The sequence below is a fragment of the Eptatretus burgeri genome, chromosome 14 (genome assembly GCF_056783735.1).
Source record: "Eptatretus burgeri isolate ZD-2024b chromosome 14, Ebu_testis_v1, whole genome shotgun sequence".
NCBI lineage: Eukaryota > Metazoa > Chordata > Myxini > Myxiniformes > Myxinidae > Eptatretus > Eptatretus burgeri.
In genome coordinates this window covers 31,035,615-31,054,679 of record NC_140974.1, presented here as the reverse complement: position 1 = coordinate 31,054,679, position 19,065 = coordinate 31,035,615, and positions in this window count along the sequence as shown.

Sequence of the window (19,065 nt, the reverse complement as noted above, 5' to 3'; positions counted from 1 at the left end):
AACCTCAACACTCAGACAACCAACACCTCATGACCAACCCGGACAAGAAACCAGCCGTGTTCGTGCCCCAGAAACACAAACATAAAACTAGAACGGGCACTCAGTAGAGCGCATACCTTCGCCAACGCTACCCCACCCCCCCAGAAACCATTGATTGTGAGGGTATTTAATCCCACACCACATCTGCCATCTCATATGTGTTATGATGGCTTAAAGACATTAAATTTCCTGCTGTTTGACACTGATTCACGTACATTGTACAATTTCTGTATGAACTCCCTGACCTTTTTGGGTGTCGGTGTCAAGTCAATCTGATGACAACTGGTCACATTATAAGATATTATTTTCTGGCATTTTAGGGGCATTTAGCACAAACAAGTTTCTGTTTTTCTAAATAAGTTATTTATTGTGAACAAACAAACATTCATTGTACAAAAATGACGATTTTGACCTTTTCATGACCTCGACCTTGACCTTTGTACTCTTAATTTTGTAATTTGTATTAGAGTGTGGGGAACAGAACAGTAAACATTTTGGTGTTGGTTTCATGCAAATCGGATAAGAATTGACCGTGTTATGACTAAAACCGCACATTTTTCAATGTCGTGACCCCCCCTGACCTTTGACTCCCAACCGCTAATGAGTGTTATTACGTCATTGTGTCAGGTCACATATCACAAGATGGGGAATTGAATTCTGAACATTTTGGCATTGGTTGCATGCAAATTGGATATAATACAAATTTACCGCGCTATGGTAAAAAGACGATTTTGACCTTTTCATGACCTTGACCTTGACCTTTGACCCGATCGCTCCAAAAATCTAATCAAATGGTCCTCGGATAATAACCAATCATCCCACCAAATTTGCTGCGATTCAGTTCAATACTTTTGGAGTTATGCGAATAACAAACAAGAAAACAAACAAACACACATATTCACAAATAAATAAATAAATACATAGCGATCAAAACATAACCTTCGCAACAAAGTTTGCAAAGGTAAACAACAACAAGCGCACACCCACACTCACCCACACACATACAACACCAGATCACATGTAAATAAAAACAAAAAAAGAGCAGAAAACCCCTTCAATGATGTGAGTTGATGTTTGTTTTTGCTTTTGCAAAATAAAATTTGTAAAAAAGCACTCCTCCATTTGACCTCAGGCACCAGCACGTGGCCGGAAATGAGCGGTCGTGTCGAAATAAAAACCAGACACGTGGCGAGGCCCGGGGTCGATTGTGCCTGATGAAGCTGGTTGTGAAACCGGCAAAACGTTGCCCTGAGACTGGGTCTGAGCTTGCTTTTTTGCTCAAATTAGAGGAGTTAATATATCTATACACACACACACACACACACACACACACACACACACACACACACACACACACACACACACACACACACACACACACACACACACACACACACACACACACACACACACACACACACACACACACACACACACACACACACACACACACACACACACACACAGTCAAAAAAAAACAAAAAAAAAAAACCTTCCACATGGGTTTAAGCCCTGCTGGAGAGAATGCCAATCCCCTCCACACTTCAAGCCTTTTCCAGCTTCATTGAAAATGACACCAAGGAGAACAATCTCACCAACAAAGCTGTGCTCCTTGAACACACTGCCTCTGCTCATCAAAGCCTTAGGATTTGACCTCCATTTGACAGGAAGCTGTGGCTTGAGGTAGCCCTTTCGTGCTCATGGGTTTTCCGAGTGGTACAGTAGGAACTTCATTTTCGGAGAACTTATAACAATCGAATGCATAGTCAATGCAGTGATTCCATGTATACGTCGAGGTGTGTTTGCCGAAGCACTCATGGGTCTCTTCACACTCATTATGCACAGAGTGAGGTTTCACAGCTAATACTGTCAGCTCAGTTTAAGAAGAAATATGTAACGAAAATTGCACACGTACCGCTTTCCCCAATGGCCACTCTCATTCGTAGAATGATCGCCTTCCACCCATCCCACATGGTGTGTTGTGGAGGGATACTACACCTGCGCAGTGGAGTGAAAAGGCGTCTGTTATTCAGCCAGAAGTCACTTGTCCACGTGGTTTCATTGGCTTTCGTACAATAGCATTTTGCAAAAATCTAGTATTTTGAATTGAACATCTACAAAGTAAGTGATGAGCTCAGACAAATTTCGAATAACATGGGTTTCACATCTGCTTGAGATAATGCCACATAGTTATTTGGGTGGTGCAAAAGTGACCAGACCGCTGTCTCGATCACTGATGCCGATCTTCACAAGGCCCGTGACACCAATCAACTCAAAATCCTTATAACTGTTACTTTGGTAGTTTTACAACGAAGGGAAAATGTATAGGGAGTGCATAGCGATTGTGGATATGACAGCTCAGAGGCATCTTTGGCTTCGCAGAGCAGTGAGAACCAAAATGGCAGCCATAAGATTTTTCATCAGGATGAAATTCTGGGTGGGTTGAATCAGCCATGCTGTCCAACCAATCAGTAAGGATTTTTACAGAAAAACACACACACACACACAAACAAGCGTATTATTATATAGATGTTTTGTTCTTCAAAGTTGTACGCAAGCTCTTCCTTTGTTCCCGGTAGATGGATAGTTCTCACATTCCTTGTTGCTCCTTTGATTAAATATTTGCAATGTTAGAGTTCTCTCCCTTTGTTTCCACGTTCAAGCCCACTCTGTCCTTGCAGAGTGCATCATCATAAGATCTTGAAAGAGAAAAAGTTAATTCAGGTGTGGGAGCTCTGGGAGAGAGGGTATTGCAGGCTTTTAACACTGGTGGTGTTATTTGTAGTAATCATGAGTTTTCATTTGTCAGTGATCACTGTGGTCACAACTTCTGCAGCAGGGTTTGCTCTAAAGTTTGCCTTCTTTTAACCTTTGATTGAGTAACCTTCACTCACAAGGCAACAAGTCATATGTCGATGGCCTTGATTGATCTATAGTATCATTTTTTCCATTTTTGATAACATTTCCTCCATCAAGGGTTCCACAACCCTACCTTGGTACTCTTCTGCCCAAAGCTATTGGCACTTCGTGGGTTGCAAAGTTAATTAACTGCCGCTAAGCTTTCGGCGTTGCTCTGATAAGATTAGTCAAAGCAAGAGCAACCATGTGCAGATGTTAGAGCTCCAACCCCAGTACTCCATTGAACACTGGAAAAGGTCCTTGTTTACAGTGAGTTTGGATTTAGTAAGGGAGCAAAGTGAAGGATTCCCTGTCTGTGGCTGGCTTTTGAGGACCAGCTTTGAAACATTGTCTGCCAAGGCTGATGGTTGGTTTGTTTCAGTTCAGGGTTCAGGGATACATGTAAACTGCATGAGGAGAGGAAATCAGCAAGCCAGGAAACAAGGTGGCTTGAGATTTCTCATGTGGAAAGCTTGGTTTCAGGTCCTCCATCCATTGTTGAGAGAGAAGCTACATAATGTCTAACATTGAGTGACTGGAGCAGAATGAAAACTAATGGTCAGAGATTAGGCTATTTAAGAAGATGAACTATTTGTTGTCTTCTTCTTCTTCTTCTTCTTGTTGTTTGTATGCAGCACATGGATGTGGGTAGCGTGAGGGGTGTGGCTGGGCTGCTGATGCAGTGCACCCTGTAGATTAGAGCAGGAATTAATAATTTGGTCAGGGTGCCGGTCGTAGCTCACCGACTCTTCGTGAAGGACGCAGGGGGATCTTTAACTTACTAAAGCTGGCAGACGGGACACAGTTTAACGTTCATCTGATGGATGGCACACAAAATGATGCCTTACCCTACCTGTAAAACATTAGGGTGGCAGTTTATAGCTGGGTCAGGATTAGACCCAGGTTAGACAATGCAAAAGCGATTGTGCAGAACTCTGGGTTATCTTGCCAGGCCACAATTTGATGTCAACTGCAATGATGGATTCCATGAGTTTGCTTATAATTGGAATTAAGCTCACCAATCTCGAGTTGATACAATCTGTTTTTGCACCATTCTTGTATATTGGAGATGTCTTCCAAACATATGGGAGGTGGTCGAAGGTGAAGGACAGGCTGAATAGGACAGACAGAGGATGAGCGAGAGCAGCAGAGCAGGATTTGAGAATAACGGCACTGAAGGCACCTGAGCCCATTGTTGACGCTTCAAAGCTAGCCAGAACCTTCTCTACCTTTTAAGGTGAAAAGTCCAAAAAGTCCAGGAGGCAGTAGGTATGAGGAGGTAATGTGGGGAAAGAGATAGATAGTTTGAGCATGTGAAGTTTGGAAAGAAACACTGCATTGAGACATTTCAACTCATCTTGAGATGAACCTGCTGTGGGGACATTTGAGGTTAGGGAGAGGATGGAGACCCTTCAGCAGTTTATCACTGTATTCCATCCTTCTGCAGTTCATAATTAATCCGGGTGGCATTGAACCCAACATTGGTCGATATAATGACCTTTGATGTCGGGTCATGCAGAGAACCCTTCCAAGTGGTTGCGTAACAGCAAGGAAGTAAAGGCGGGATACAAGATGCTACCCCTTCCATGGATGTTACAGACTACTGCTGTGTTCTGGTGGTTTGTCCTCCACATTTTGTCAATTAAAGATTCTGCATAGGTGTTGATTCTGAGAACATACCTTAATCCTTATCTGTTGCCGACTGTTTCATCGAATAACAGAACATTCAAGAAATCATACGACAGTTAATGCAGAGCCATTTTATATAGTGGATGACATTTATGTACTGCATCACCACATCAATAACTAGATAGCCATCAAACAAAATATATTAATAATTAATAAACAAATCATCAAAAGATAAATAATAATCTCATAATATGCTGTGATTGTAAAATATGGAAGAATTTACAAGATGTTGGAGAGCAATAACCAGCCGTGCAAATCCTTCAGGTTTGCAATTAAACCGTCATCATCTTGTCTCTGCAGCAGTCAAGCGATTGGGAGAAAGGGTCGGGTCAGAAAAATTTTAAAAACACTTCAATTTGGTAAATATTTCATCAATGTTGAAATTTTTTTATGGCGAACCCAATCAAACAGTTCACGTCCATAATAACACCAGATATAATGGTGATGCAACATCTTGGCAAAGCACTGTGCAGTATCAGTTAGAAGGGAGGCCTAGAGAGTTTTACCGTTCCTCGTGAATTTCTGTGGTGTCAAAGATATGCCCCCGGGCTTCTTGGCGCTAGAAAAAAAAAAGGACCGAGACAATTTCTATTGGAGCTACTCAGAGGCGAGCTGTGTTTTAACAGCGGTTATTAATGTGAACACGATGGTGGAAAGGTCAAGCGAATAGCTGGCTTGGTGAAAAAGCACCAGACCGAATGACTTGGTCAATTATGACGGCATGAGCCCCCACGGGACGATCTTCTGCCCTCTGGCCCACTATGTCGTCATGACTCGCCACTTTGGTGAGCACTGCTCGCCGATCTCACAATTCGACCTCCATCAGAGCGAGAACGAGAGGTGTCCAGCTCAGGTGTCCGATTACCCCTCCTCGCCCCTGCAGCACGATGTATGACTGATGGCTGAAATATCGTATTCAGGAAAATATAGCTCGGTCAGGAGTTTCTCCTTCCTGAGACTGGAGCTAGATAGATGATGTTCCAACCCAACAGGTGCTTACCTCGAGATAGGCATCTCTTGTAGAAGGGATTCTAAAATAGAAAAACATGAAGTATTAAAACAGAAGCAAAAAATGTATGGTAAGTACTGTATTCCATAATTGTGTACTCTCTGTATCATTACTCTGTGTTGTGCGTCCATTACAGTACATAAAGATATTTGAGTGAATGCTAACTTCTTCGGTAAGATTCCATTTACATATTGCATATGCATTAGCAAAATTTGACGCTCAAACAACCCCTTCTGCCACATTCAACCTATCCCTCTGCTTCCTTTTATCTGGTAACTCCTCGCAATCTCTTTTCTCTTTATTTTTTGGATGCAAAGTCAAGGCTCGTGGAAGATCTCCAACACTGAATCGACCAGTATGCAACAGGACAAAAGGAATAGTAGAGATAGGTGGGGTGGGGTGGGAAACACCAACAGCAGGGTTGAAGGATGAAATAAAGGCAGACTTGGACAAACAATATATGTGGGGAGAAATGAGGGGTAGGGTGGGACACATGGGGTGGACATGATGGATACAGAAGGAAAGTCTCAGGAAAGAAAGGCTGGCAATTTGGAAGGAAGTGGATTTGGGGTGCGAAGGAGAGTGGGGGATGAGGTTATCCAGGGTAGAGACAAATGTGGTTTTGGATGGGAGATGATCTGAGATAGTAATGAAGACTTGGAAGGACGAATGAGGTTGAAGAGAATGTGGAAGTTGGCTCCACAGGAGAGAAAAAAAAAAGGCGAACAAATGGGTGGAGGTGAGCAGTGATTCCAGATTGAAGTAGTTTCACCAGAAGGAGGTTGATGGTGGACTGCGTGTGCACTGCAGACACCTTGAAAGGGGAGGGGGCAGGGACAGACTACAGAAGAGCAAAGGGTGCAAGACCAGAAAGGAGGCAGTAGAAGACAGAGAGACCACTGCCCTGTCTATGATGACGAAGTGATAGGCCCATAGACTCAACTCAATCACAGGAGGTTCCAGTAATCTTGAAAGCCTTGATTTTCATGGCATCAAGCTGAGCAAGGTGTGAGGCAGGGGTGCCAGTTAAGAGGGGAGAGCAGTATTCCATCATGCTGTGGATGAAGGCCTTGTAGGTGGATAGGAGTTCAGGTGTGCCAAGGAAGGACTTTGTACAAGGCAGGAGGCCCTGTTGGCGACTGGTTTTGGAGACCAACTTTGATATGTTTTGCCCAAGAAAGATCATGACTGATAGTGAGACCCATGAGTTTGAGTGACTGAACTTCCTCAAGAGGATTGTTAAGAAAGGAGACAGGAGGGTTTGGCAGACAGTCCTTTTTGAGAGAGAGATTTGTCAGGATTGAAAGACATATTCCAAGTATTTGACCAGTTTGTGATTTTGTCAATGCCTGAAGAGAGGGAAGAGATTTCAGCTTGACTATCTAAAGGATGAGGGATGTTATGGCAGAGGGTTGAGTCATGAGCAAATAGATAAAGGGAATTTTCTAGAGAGTTAAAGAGATCATTATGAAGATCAGCAAGAGGACTGGGTCCAAAACACTGTCTTTGGGCACTCCAGCCTTGAAAGGGAGAAGAGATGAAAGGATTCCATTGAGAGCCAGATGTTGGCGATGAGAGTCGATGAAGTCATGAACCCAAGAGTGGAATTGGCCTTTGATGCTACAGCAGAGAGTTTGGAGAGCAAGGCGGGATGCCAGACTCTATTGAAAGCTCAAGACATCTAGAGAGAGAGGAGAGATGGCCCTGATCTCACATCTGGCATTGAGGGCCTCCATTCATTGTTGGGAGAGTAGAAGCAGTATGTCCGGGGGGGAGGGAGGGGAGGGACCTGGTCTGAATCCCAATTAGTGATCTCAGATGAGGTTGCTGGGGTAAAGGGAGGATCTCATATCAACTGCGATGATGGATTCCATTACCTTGCTGATGATTGGAAGTAAGATGATAGGTCTGTAGTTCAGGGGATCGGTTTTGCACCTTTTTATGTGGTGGAGTGATGTTGGCAGATTTCCAAGCCAATGGAAGTTGACTAAGGACGAATGATAGGATGAAAAGGGCAGAAAGAGGATGTGCAAGAGCAGCAGTGCAGGTTTTAGGACACGTGAGCTGATGCCATCCAATCCAGCAGCAGAGTTAGAGTCAAATGTTGCCAGAAACTACTCCGCCTTCTCAGGTGCAAAAGACACAGAGTCTAGAAGTAGTTGCGTGTGACGCGGTAGGGTGGGTACCGAGAGCGTGGGGTTTGCGACACAGGATTTGGAAACAAACACAGCATCGTGGCATTCAGCCTTCTCACAAGCTGAGTCAGGTGTGGTGCCAATTGAAGAGAATGAAGGGATGGAGGTGGAGCAATTTAATTTCCTTCACATGATTGAGCCTTATGGAAAAAAACATGGTGATTTTTCCTTTTTTGCTCCTACTTACAAACTCCCAAATCTTTCTTTTTTCCCCATCCTCCTACACTTCTCCTCACTCTCACTTTTAAAATTATCCACAACCTAATCACCCCCCCCCCTGAAAAAGAGGCCAACAAATGTTATTGGTGAATTTCCCCTTTGCATGAGATTTGATGTGATTGTTGGGAGCAATTTGATCAGCTTGCAGAGTGTGAATATGGGAGATGCAACCTGGGCCAAGTTTAGAGCAAAGGAAACATCCTATCATAAGGGGCTGTCACACCTTGACGATTTAGCCAACCTGTGCCGATTTATGAAAAATTTGCCTAATACGCTGGCACACGTCGAGTACGTCATGGGTAGGTTTTGTATACGTTAAGAGCACGCTGAAAAACACTGCCATAAGTCGTTGTTGAATCGTTGAACTTTGTGGTTTTTCACAAATTTTCGTATGCTTAAAATTTTACGACGTACTCGGCGTTTGGCTCACACGTTCCGCTACGCTGGCCATAAGGTTTAGGCACGTTATGCGATCGTTGACACACGTTATTTATATGTTACTCATATGTGGAAACACGTTGAGGTAACATTTGCGTACCCGAAACTTATTCATAAACTATAGGTAACGTTTTATAAGCACGCTACACGAACGTTGTTCACAGCTCGCAACGCGCTACTAGAAAGTTTCTCATACATCGAAACACATCAAAGTAATGTTTAGGGAACCCGTGACTTATTTATAATCTATGAGTAACGTGCTTGGGAATTGGTTGTAGAGCATGTCCTACAAACAAATAAGTATGTAGACATATTTGATATTTGACGTCTTCAGGACGACCACAGAACTTACTGAACGCGTTTCTAACAAACAGCTGACATAGAATGACATATTCGCAGCGATTACAGGAATTAGCATATAAAAAGGGCCTTCGCAGGAAGACCCTGTCTTTTTTTTAGACTTCGTGGTGAGTACATGTCGATGTCATTCCGAGAGATGGAGGATACGGCAAGGCTGAGACGACAATACCTTCCTGTCCTCCAACATCAACATGACCTCAACGAGTTGACACTGCACCAGTTGCGTGCCAATAGAGCCGGGAGAAGAAGACGTGAACGGAGGAGAAGGAACTGGGTGAGACCATGGATCGGGAGGCGACGCCATTACGGCATATGTGACCAGCTCATGGTGGAACTCCAGAACGAGGACCATGCATCCTTACATCAACTCCCTGCGAATGCCCCCAGCGATGTTCGACGAGCTGCGAGTCAGAGTGGGTCCAAGGACAACCAAGCATTATTATTAAATCATTTCAATAGTCCAGTGGAAGCGATTTAACTCGTTCAATGGAAACGATTTGAATTTCCTTGCACAGCGTCAAAAAACAATAGGCGAGTGACAGCCGTTTGTTAAAATAGTTTAGTGGCAGTCAATGGATAGCAAACGTCACGTAATCGTAAACGATGCGCTCCCACGTTATGCATATGCTCGACTATCGTTGGGCATAGGCTGTGGACACCTAAAACACGATAATCAATCGTTGGTATAACTAATCTATAAGTTATCGAAGCGTTCTGTGTTCATTACTAGTACATTATGCATTTGTCAAAGTCTTTTTTTGAAATAATTTCAATCGTAAAACAAAGAAATATTTCATCTTCGGAATGAAGAAAAAAAATTAGCTCTTACAGAACATCGAACAATGGTGCAAAGTATTCTCCTATTCGTTGACGTAACGAGGATCCATCATCCCCCACAGCCTTCACATCACGCTCACATACTACTACTGACATAGACATACAGCTACTACCAATGCTACTACTACTATTATTACTGTCACGCACACCTACTACTAGTAATAGTACTGCTACTATTGATACTACCGGTGTTCACATCTACTCACCATGGAGTCTGGAACAATGATGGGTTTTTATTGTGAAGCCCATTTGTATATACCAATTCCCCTAAACGCTGCCAATACACCAGTACACGGTAGATGTAAGTTAGAAACACTTTCAGTAAGTTCTATGGTTTTAAGACGTCAATTTAATTCGTCTTCATACGACAATGTGCGTTTTACATACGTTACAAATAGGTTCATAGCATGTTACCCAAAGGTTAGAAGCACGTTTTACTTAGGTTCAAAACATGCTACTCATAGGTTAAACGCACGTTACTCTTATGTTCATAGCACGCTAGTCATTGGTTCAAGGCCAGTTATACATAGTTTCAATGCACGTCACTCATAGTTTCCAAGCACGTTAAACATAGGCTAAGCTGACGCTACTCATTTGTTCAAAGCACGTTACTCATCGGTTAGAAATTTGGTTTCAAGTATGTTGGTAATTACCTTGACGTGCTTCGACTTATGAGTAACCTACAAGTAACGTGTGTTCGCCATGTTTAAACGATCGCAGAACATGCTAGGAACAGATGCCAACGCATGTGAAACGTGTGAGCCTTACGTCGAGTATGTCTTAAAATTTTAATTTTAAATTTCAGCCTTCTTGGACCATTAAGGGCTTGAAATTTCACGGCGTATCACATGGACTAGGTAATATGCCAGCGTACTTCAATGATTTCCAGCATACTCTAAACGTATACACAACTTACCTGTAGCGTATTTGACGTGCGCCCAGCGTTGTAAACCCATTTTTCATAGAATGGCATAAGCTGGCAAAATCGTCAAGGTGTGACTGCGATGTTGACACTTCAAATTCTCAGGCAGTTTTGATTTCAATCGGCATCCGGCAAGTTCTTAACTGGCTACGCCACGAGTTCGCCGATGATACGTATTGCGCGCAAAGGGTAAGTTAAGCTATCGTTTGTCATAGGTTTTGAACGCCGACCACAATGTAAGCATTCGTTGGTAAAAGTTATCAATAACACAACGAAACGTTCTGTGCCCGTTACTAATATGTTATGCAAACGACCAACACGTTATGAATATGCCAAAAACTTTTAAAAAACCATCAAAATTTCAGCGTACGCCAACGTTTTACATACATTTTTATACGTTGTCATTGCTGGTTAAAACGTCAAGGTGTGACAGGGCCCTAAGGGGTGAAAGAACAATTACAGGGCTATACCAGTTGAGTTTTTAACAGCAAAATGTTAAAATGAAATTCATGACAATCACATGTCTCTCCATGATGGGAAGCATACATCCACAAAAGAGGTGTTATAATTATACTTTATGGCTGTTTATGGTATATTTGAATGTTGAGGGTTTGTTCGGCCCGAACCAGTACCTGTAGAGACAACAAAATACCAATTGTAATGATGGCAAATGTTTCAGGGATCACTCAATTCACAAGTGATTAGAGTTTTCATCTTTTGGCTTCAAGCTGCATTTCGGCAACAGGACTGCTATTACTTCCTGTCTGTGCTGATGGGAGTTGATTTGCAAGAACATTTTGATTAACTTGTTAACCATGACTTAAAAATCTCCACAGGGGAGTATCACAGACCACTGTGGTATTAACCCGTGCAGATGTCTCCATTTTACAATTGAACCAGAACCCCTATATGAAAAATATGAAAACAAAAAAGATGTCATGTATAGCACGATACTTGCAAAATCCAAACAAACAATATGCTTCCAAACTTTGAATTCTGAACCAATTTAGTGACCCAATATACAAATTATGTTTGAACGAGCAGAGTGCCAACCTCTGAGTGGGGAGAGATTGCTCATTACTTGCTGAAAAAAAGTATAGTCTGTGAAATGCATGAAGACTACAGATGTTTGTCTGGTGTGTGTCTAAAGGTGACTAACGGGTCAACAGGTATAAAGGATCTAAGGGGTGTAAACGCTTAACACTCTGAGGGAGGAAAAGGGTATCAAAGAGGTCAAAAGGGTCTAACGGGTCGAAAGAGTCAAAGTGTCGAAAGAGGGTATAATGGGTCTTAGGGTCAAGGGGTCTAAGTCGTCTCAAGGATGTAAAGGTCTTTAGGAGCCAAAGGGGTCTAAAGGGTCTTAAAAGGTCCAAAGGATCAAAAGGTTCAATGGGTCTAAGCAGTCCAAAGGATCTAAGGGGTCCAAAGGGTCATAAATGGTCCAAAAATTCTTCCACGAGTAAAATCAGTCTAAAGGGTCAAAGTGGTCGAAAGAGTGAAAAAGTCTAAAGGGTTGACTGGGTATAAAGGTCTAAATCTCCAAAAGGTATGTTCCAATAGTCCATAATTAATAGATGCAATTAATGACAAAGTTCTTGTCAAATAATGCGTATTTAATAGATGTACTCACTGTCCAACTAATGTTGAAACAGCATGGAATAAAAATAGGCGTACTCACATCGGTCGACTGAGGTTTCACATCGACGAGGGTTCACCATCCACCCGTTTTATCAGCAGTATATTTATATATGAAATGAAAAATTTGTATACAGCATGTGCGTGTATATATATATATATATATATATATATATATATATATATATATATATATATATATATATATATATATATATATATATATATATACATATATATTTACACATATATATATATATATATATATATATATATATATATATATATATATATATATATATATATATTGTGACGTCCACGGGACTTGAACAGTCCCGCCAACGTAGAATGAGCCGAAACGATGGAGGCGGTTTATTTATTTATAACCCAAACATGGCGGTTCTAATCGCTCCACCGCAAACGGGACGAGGAAGGTGGCACGAGTCACTTTTCACTGAGTTGATGATGTTTATTCGTTTTTACAATTAACCATAAATAACAAGACTCGGCAAGAAAAGGGATCTGGGGCGATTCGACGGGATGGTATGGGATCGGGCGTGGGGAAAAACACAGACAATTCCAATGAATATACAGATCTCAATCCCTCTAAGGCGCCAAGCACACACACACACACACACACACACACACACACACACACACACACACACACACACACACACACACACACACACACACACACACACACACACACACACACACACACACACACACACACACAACGTAGCTATTTCTGGTGGTCGGGCTGGACCGTGGTGTGGACGCAACTGTCCCTGGATCGGCGTCGGACGAGCTGGCCTTGCTCTCGTCAGGGGGGCAGGAGAAACCGTGGTGCTGTCGACCTCCTGGTCTTGGCCCAAGTCCGCTCACAGCTGCCAGGGAACCAGTTCTGGCGCCAAGTTGCGAGCAGGAGAGGGAGGCAGGTCCGCCCGCCGTTCGACCCCGTACTCCGAGTCAGCAGAACCCCAGAGCCAACCAAGGTGAGGCACGAGGCTCAGCAAGGTTCCAAGACACGATCAAGAACACGATCGAATCAGCACAACAACAACAAGGATGCTGCCCGCGCAACAGCCTCCCCACCAAAAAAACACGATCTTTTGGTTGTAATCTTCTTCCTCTTCCTTTTCCTTTTCCTTTTCGACCCCGAACAGAACCTTTTTATCCTCCTGTCCTCGTCACTTCCAATCGAGCCATTTATTGGCCCACCGCCGTCGCCTTCTGCCAATCGTGATCACGGGGCGGAGCCATCCGCTGCACTGTCCTGTGACGTCACGGCCAGTCTCCAGAGAATACCAAAAGGGGTTTACGCAGACACACTTACCCTATCCCGTGTCCCTATCTAATTACGTGACAATTATCATTTCCCCCCTTGAAGAAATGAACATTTACTAGACAACTTATCACCACTGAATTGCTACTTATTACATCGAGATCCTGGTAAACTCGAACAGCATGGCATACCTAGTTAAACATCCTAATTACCCTTTGAATGCATACCCCCCCCCTCAAACGTAACAATATATACATACATATATACATATATATATATATATATATATATACATATATATATATATATATATATATATATATATATATATATATACATACACATGTATATATATATATATATATATATATATATACATATATACATATATATATGTATGTGTATATATATATATGTATGTATATATATATATATATTGTTACGGATTCGCGCCCGCCGGCGTGCGACGGCCACGTAACTCGAATCGCGCCACGTCGCCCACCGGACGGACAATCCAGTCGTGACCCTCTCGGACTAACGCCGGGAACCAGTCACGGGTGGACCTTTCGGTCTCACCGCGATCGAGCCAATCGGCCCCCGCGTGGGATAGGGTTGCTCGCCAAATTCGACCTACCTAAGTACCCACACGGAGGGTAGACCGGGCGATCGCACCTCGCCGCAGGTCGACTTCGGACACGGGCCACTCAAGCGACCCGTTCCGTACTATCGGGATAACCGAGCGGTGTTATTCGTCGACCTCGACGGTTCGATTAATTATCGGGCGTATTCAGCCCACTACCAACCCTTTACGTGAAGCAAGATGAGGATTCAATGAAAGAAATGACGAAGCGAAGCGGGAAACAGTTCAACACAAAGCACATTTATTCGCGATGAACGGAAAGCAGACATATTCAATTCCACCAAAAGCACATAGAAAAGGAAAAGAAACACAATGCAATTTTACACAAAAAGCAAATGTAAAAGCGAAGACAAAATGCAGAGCTATCCGACTACCGAGCACACGGCAACACTTATACAGTTCTACTTCACAGACGGCGCCGACAACACATACCCAAAACCAAGAAAAAGAACACCCTCAAGGATGAGGCGGGCCTGAGGCCGAGACCGGGTCGGGCCTACCCGTCTGGTGATGAGACGCGGAGCGGCGATGGTGCCTCAACTCCGCGGGCCTCGCGGACAGTGTCTGGTAGGGGGTGGGAAAAGGGACCCCCTTGGTCGCACTATCTCAGCGCGGGGGGGAAACAGGAGGGGGTTGCTGATGCTCGGGGAAAGGAGGATTTTTACTCTGTCTCGGGTCCCGCGACGAGCGTCTCCACCTCGACCAAGTCGCGCCGTCGGCCTCCCTGGTGTGCAGCTCCCGGCACGACGCGAGCACCCCCTCGTCTGCCTTCGCCGCCTCTCCACAGCTCCGTCCTCTTCGCTCCGACTCCAACGCACATGACGACGACGACGACCAACCCTTTTCTGACGAACGCAGCCGCTTATATAAGCCCCGTGGCTTCGCCTTTGACCCCCTGCCTTCGACCTTTCACCTCGCTCCCCATTGGCCCGAGAAAAAGTGGGCGTGAATGCATTTTGATCCATGAATTTGCATATAGCGACCGCCCTCCAACGCCCTGGAGGCGGGGCCAAATCGCCCCTCGCTCACCGATTGGACGGAACAAAAGTGGGCGTGTGTCGTTTTTGATCCGTTTTTGGAGCGGAAAATCCGTGGTTTTGTACACGCTGTTCGGCGCGCGCCCTGCACGAGTCCAACACCGGTACCCACAAGCGGCGCAAGAACGGTGGCGATGCGACGGTTGCGAGGTGTGACGTGAAGCGGCGCCGCGGTGGGTGGTTGATGTTGTGGTTGGTGGTGGTAACAATGGCGGTTGGTCCAAAATAAAGATAGTAAAAGAAAAACGGCTATCCTGAAGAGTCGCAGCACGCATAAATGACATGTATTCCCACTAGACAACGGGTTTGGGCCTAACTACACATATACTTACCGAGATATCTCACCTAAGGGACCTGAATGGTGGTTTGCGAATTTGGTAACCACAACACTACCCCCTCCCCTTTTTACAGACTCGTCCCGAGTCGTCAAATTTTCATGTGCCATCATGTGTAGTTTTCCCCTAGTACATTTTACCTACGGATCCCTGAGTGCGACATTCATGGTATTCGTGTCCCCAAAATAAATAACCTGAGGGCTGCGTAACTACCTAAACAAACTCACTCACACGGACGACTTAAATAAAATTGCCGGCGCTAGGACAGACATGCCGGGGGCGCACTCATATTTACAGTACATCTTAACCTTAACTTACAAATTTTACACTAAACCATGGCAGGCAAACACAGCCGGCAGATGAACTGGCCGGCACAGGCCTTGAAGTACAGCAGCTGCAGACGATCCAGCCGGCACAGGCCTTGCAGCACACAACAGCTGCCGATGAAGTGGGCCGGCACAGGCCTTGAAAAAAAACAGCCAGCCGGCAGATGAAGTGGGCCGGCACAGGCCTTGCAGCAACACAGCCAGCAGATGAAGCTGGCCAGCTTTTGCCGTTCAGTGGAGGTTGGTGGAGGGAGTGCGGTGGTGCTGGCCACTTGGAAGGCGGGCTCGGACCTACCTACCTGTCTCCCTCCCAACCTATCGCCTTTGCCTGTCACTGTACATACCCACTCCCTTAATTTGTGAAAAACCAATTTAGCCCCAACTTATTTTTTTTGTTGTTTTTATTTTTACTTCCCCACTATAAATCGTCCCCTAACCCCCTTTATCTTCCTTGTTCGGCTAACCTATCCTGTCACCTAGCCTACTCCCAACCCCTACGTTCCCTTCCTGGAGGGGAATAAGGGAGAGCTAGCGTCCTGTGTCGAGGCCCAACGAAGCCTCAGAATGGCCTCCCCAGAGTTCAGCGATCTATAACCAAAGTGGGTCCAGCGGCCCACAACGACAGCGAGGGGATGGATGGTGCGGAGGGGTACATCTCCTAATCTCCCCTAACCATTTAACAGTTAAACTACCCCGGGGCTTTCAACAAGCGCCTCTCGCTTAAACTATTGGTTCTAACAACCCAGATTCCCGTCGCCTGTGTTAGTGTCCTTACAATTTCGGGCCTCGCCCCCCAATTTTCTCTCCGTGCCCTCACACGGTCTCATGGCTGGGACACGTGGCTCCCTTTGGCAGGCACGACCCTCTGCCGAATCTCCCGCTATGGCACCCCCGGGCACTACACTGCCTCCGAGCCTACCAGCTCCCTAACACCGGGGAGTGCCCCCCATGGCACCTCCCCTGAAACGCACACGTGGCAGGCTGGCTTCCCAGGCCCCTTTCCGAGGGTCACCCTTGCCCACAACACTGCCCACGTGGCTAATGGCGCCCCGGGCCCCCGCACCAAGCAGGCGCACCCGTGCCCATTACGCTATCCCGGCCCCCCATGGGCCCTTGGCCTACCACGGCCGACTAGCCTGGTGCCCGGGGTACCCACTCAGCGATACTCACCTTTCGCAGCCACGCTCCCAACCCGTCAACAGGGCTCCTGCACCCCTCCAAACGGGTTTCGAGCCTACTTTCCCACCAACAACAAAACGACTTCCATTTCTCAATTTGACTAACCCCCTAACTCACTCTACACTGACCCCGGGGTCCCTTGGGCGGGAGTCACTCCTCCCCCCAATCACTCATCGCACCATGCATTCCCCATTCGCTCCACACACACAGACCCGCTGGCCTCACTCACTCAACAAGTACTCACCTCACAACTCACCAACTACTCTTCAACACACACCACTGAACTCTGCCATCCTTCTATCTGCATCCCCGAACTAACTCGTGCTCCCACGTCGTCCCTTAAACTAGTAGCACGTTCCTTTTAACACTACATAGCTAAACTACGTCCCCTCTACACATTCACAAGTCTGTCCATGTCCTCAAAATAAATCATTTTATTTCCCAACCTAAAGCTCACTAAATCCCTCTAACTAATCCATTCCACGGACTCCATGAGGACTTACCCCTGCCCCATGAAGTCGGTCTAACTAAGCTAACCCTTCCCCCTAACTAGTTTCCATCCTGTGCCCCGGGTAAGGGGGTCTTCCACCCCTTGCCCAGGAATCCTGTGCACCCGAAAGTGAGGCTTGTTTTTTTTTTTTTTTTTTTTTTTTTCCATGCGCATCACCAGCGCGGCAACTCGCGCACTTTGCACCTGCCCGTGACGTCATGCAGCTGCACGTGTTCCTCGTCCCTCCTTGGACGGTACCATCCGGCAGAGATACCCCTCCTGCCGGATTCCAACCCCACGTGCAGCCATGGCGTCACCGTGTGCATAAAAAAAAAACACAAGCCCCACGTCTCGAGGGGTTCCCCACGCGAACACATGTGCTTTGCCCGTTGGAGCTTAACACACACGATCGCGTGGAGAACCCGTCCGGTCCAAATCCGTTTACCTGCCTAAACTTTGTCCGTCCGCGGGATCGGCAAATCCACCGCGTGCGTTTCCGGACCGGGACTTCACTCTCGCAAGCGAGCACGTGGTGGTCTCGTGCGTTGTACAGCACGGACCTCGTGCTCACTGCTGGGTGAACCCGGCACGGTCCCCGAAACAACTACAGCCACTACTCGGCTTTCGTTCTTCACATGTCGCCGTCGTCGCCTCCATTCCACCCACGCACACCTGCGTGTTACGACGCACACACTCCACTCCATCACATTCACACTGGGAGACGCGGCTGCGTGCTCCCGCATGCCAACCGACATCTCCCTCACATACCGCTCTCTCACACACACGGTCTCCCTTGCACACGTGGCTCCACGCACTCGTGCCTCACTCACACGCGCGGGGGAACTCACCCGCGGTGCCTCATCCACACTGGCCGTTTCATCCACACACACGGCCTCACTCACACACGGTGCCTCACCCACACACGCGGGGGCACTCATCCGCGGTTCCTCACTCATACACCGTGCCTCACTCACACACGCGGGGGCACTCACCCGCGGTGCTTCACTCACACTGGCCGTTTCATTCACACACACAGCCTCTTTCACACACGGTGCCTCATCCACACACGGCGTGCTGGGAAGCACGTACTCTGGCACCATCGCCACCACACCACTCACACACGGGGTCGCTTCCACACACGGGGACGCACTCACACCCTGCACCACACACACAGGGACAACCACACTGGGGATTCGTGTCCCCACAAGGGTCTCCGGGGCCTCTATACCCCCCAAGCTCTCCGTGCACCCGTCCACAGCACCCGTCCTCTCAACCTCGCAAAGCACGACCGAACTCACCTGGTCGTGACTCGCCTCAAGGGGGCATACTCCCCCCCCTCGTTCCTGGAGGAGGCCATCCAGGTGCTCGCACTGGGTCCCGACACGCTCCGCGAGCTCACCCCCATTATCCTCCACTACCTCCGTGTGTGTGTGTGTGCGTCACTTACCCCGTCTTCATCGTGCAGTCTCTCCTCTATTTTTTCTGTCTCCCGTGTCTCTATACATTTATAAGTTTCTGTTGTCGTCACC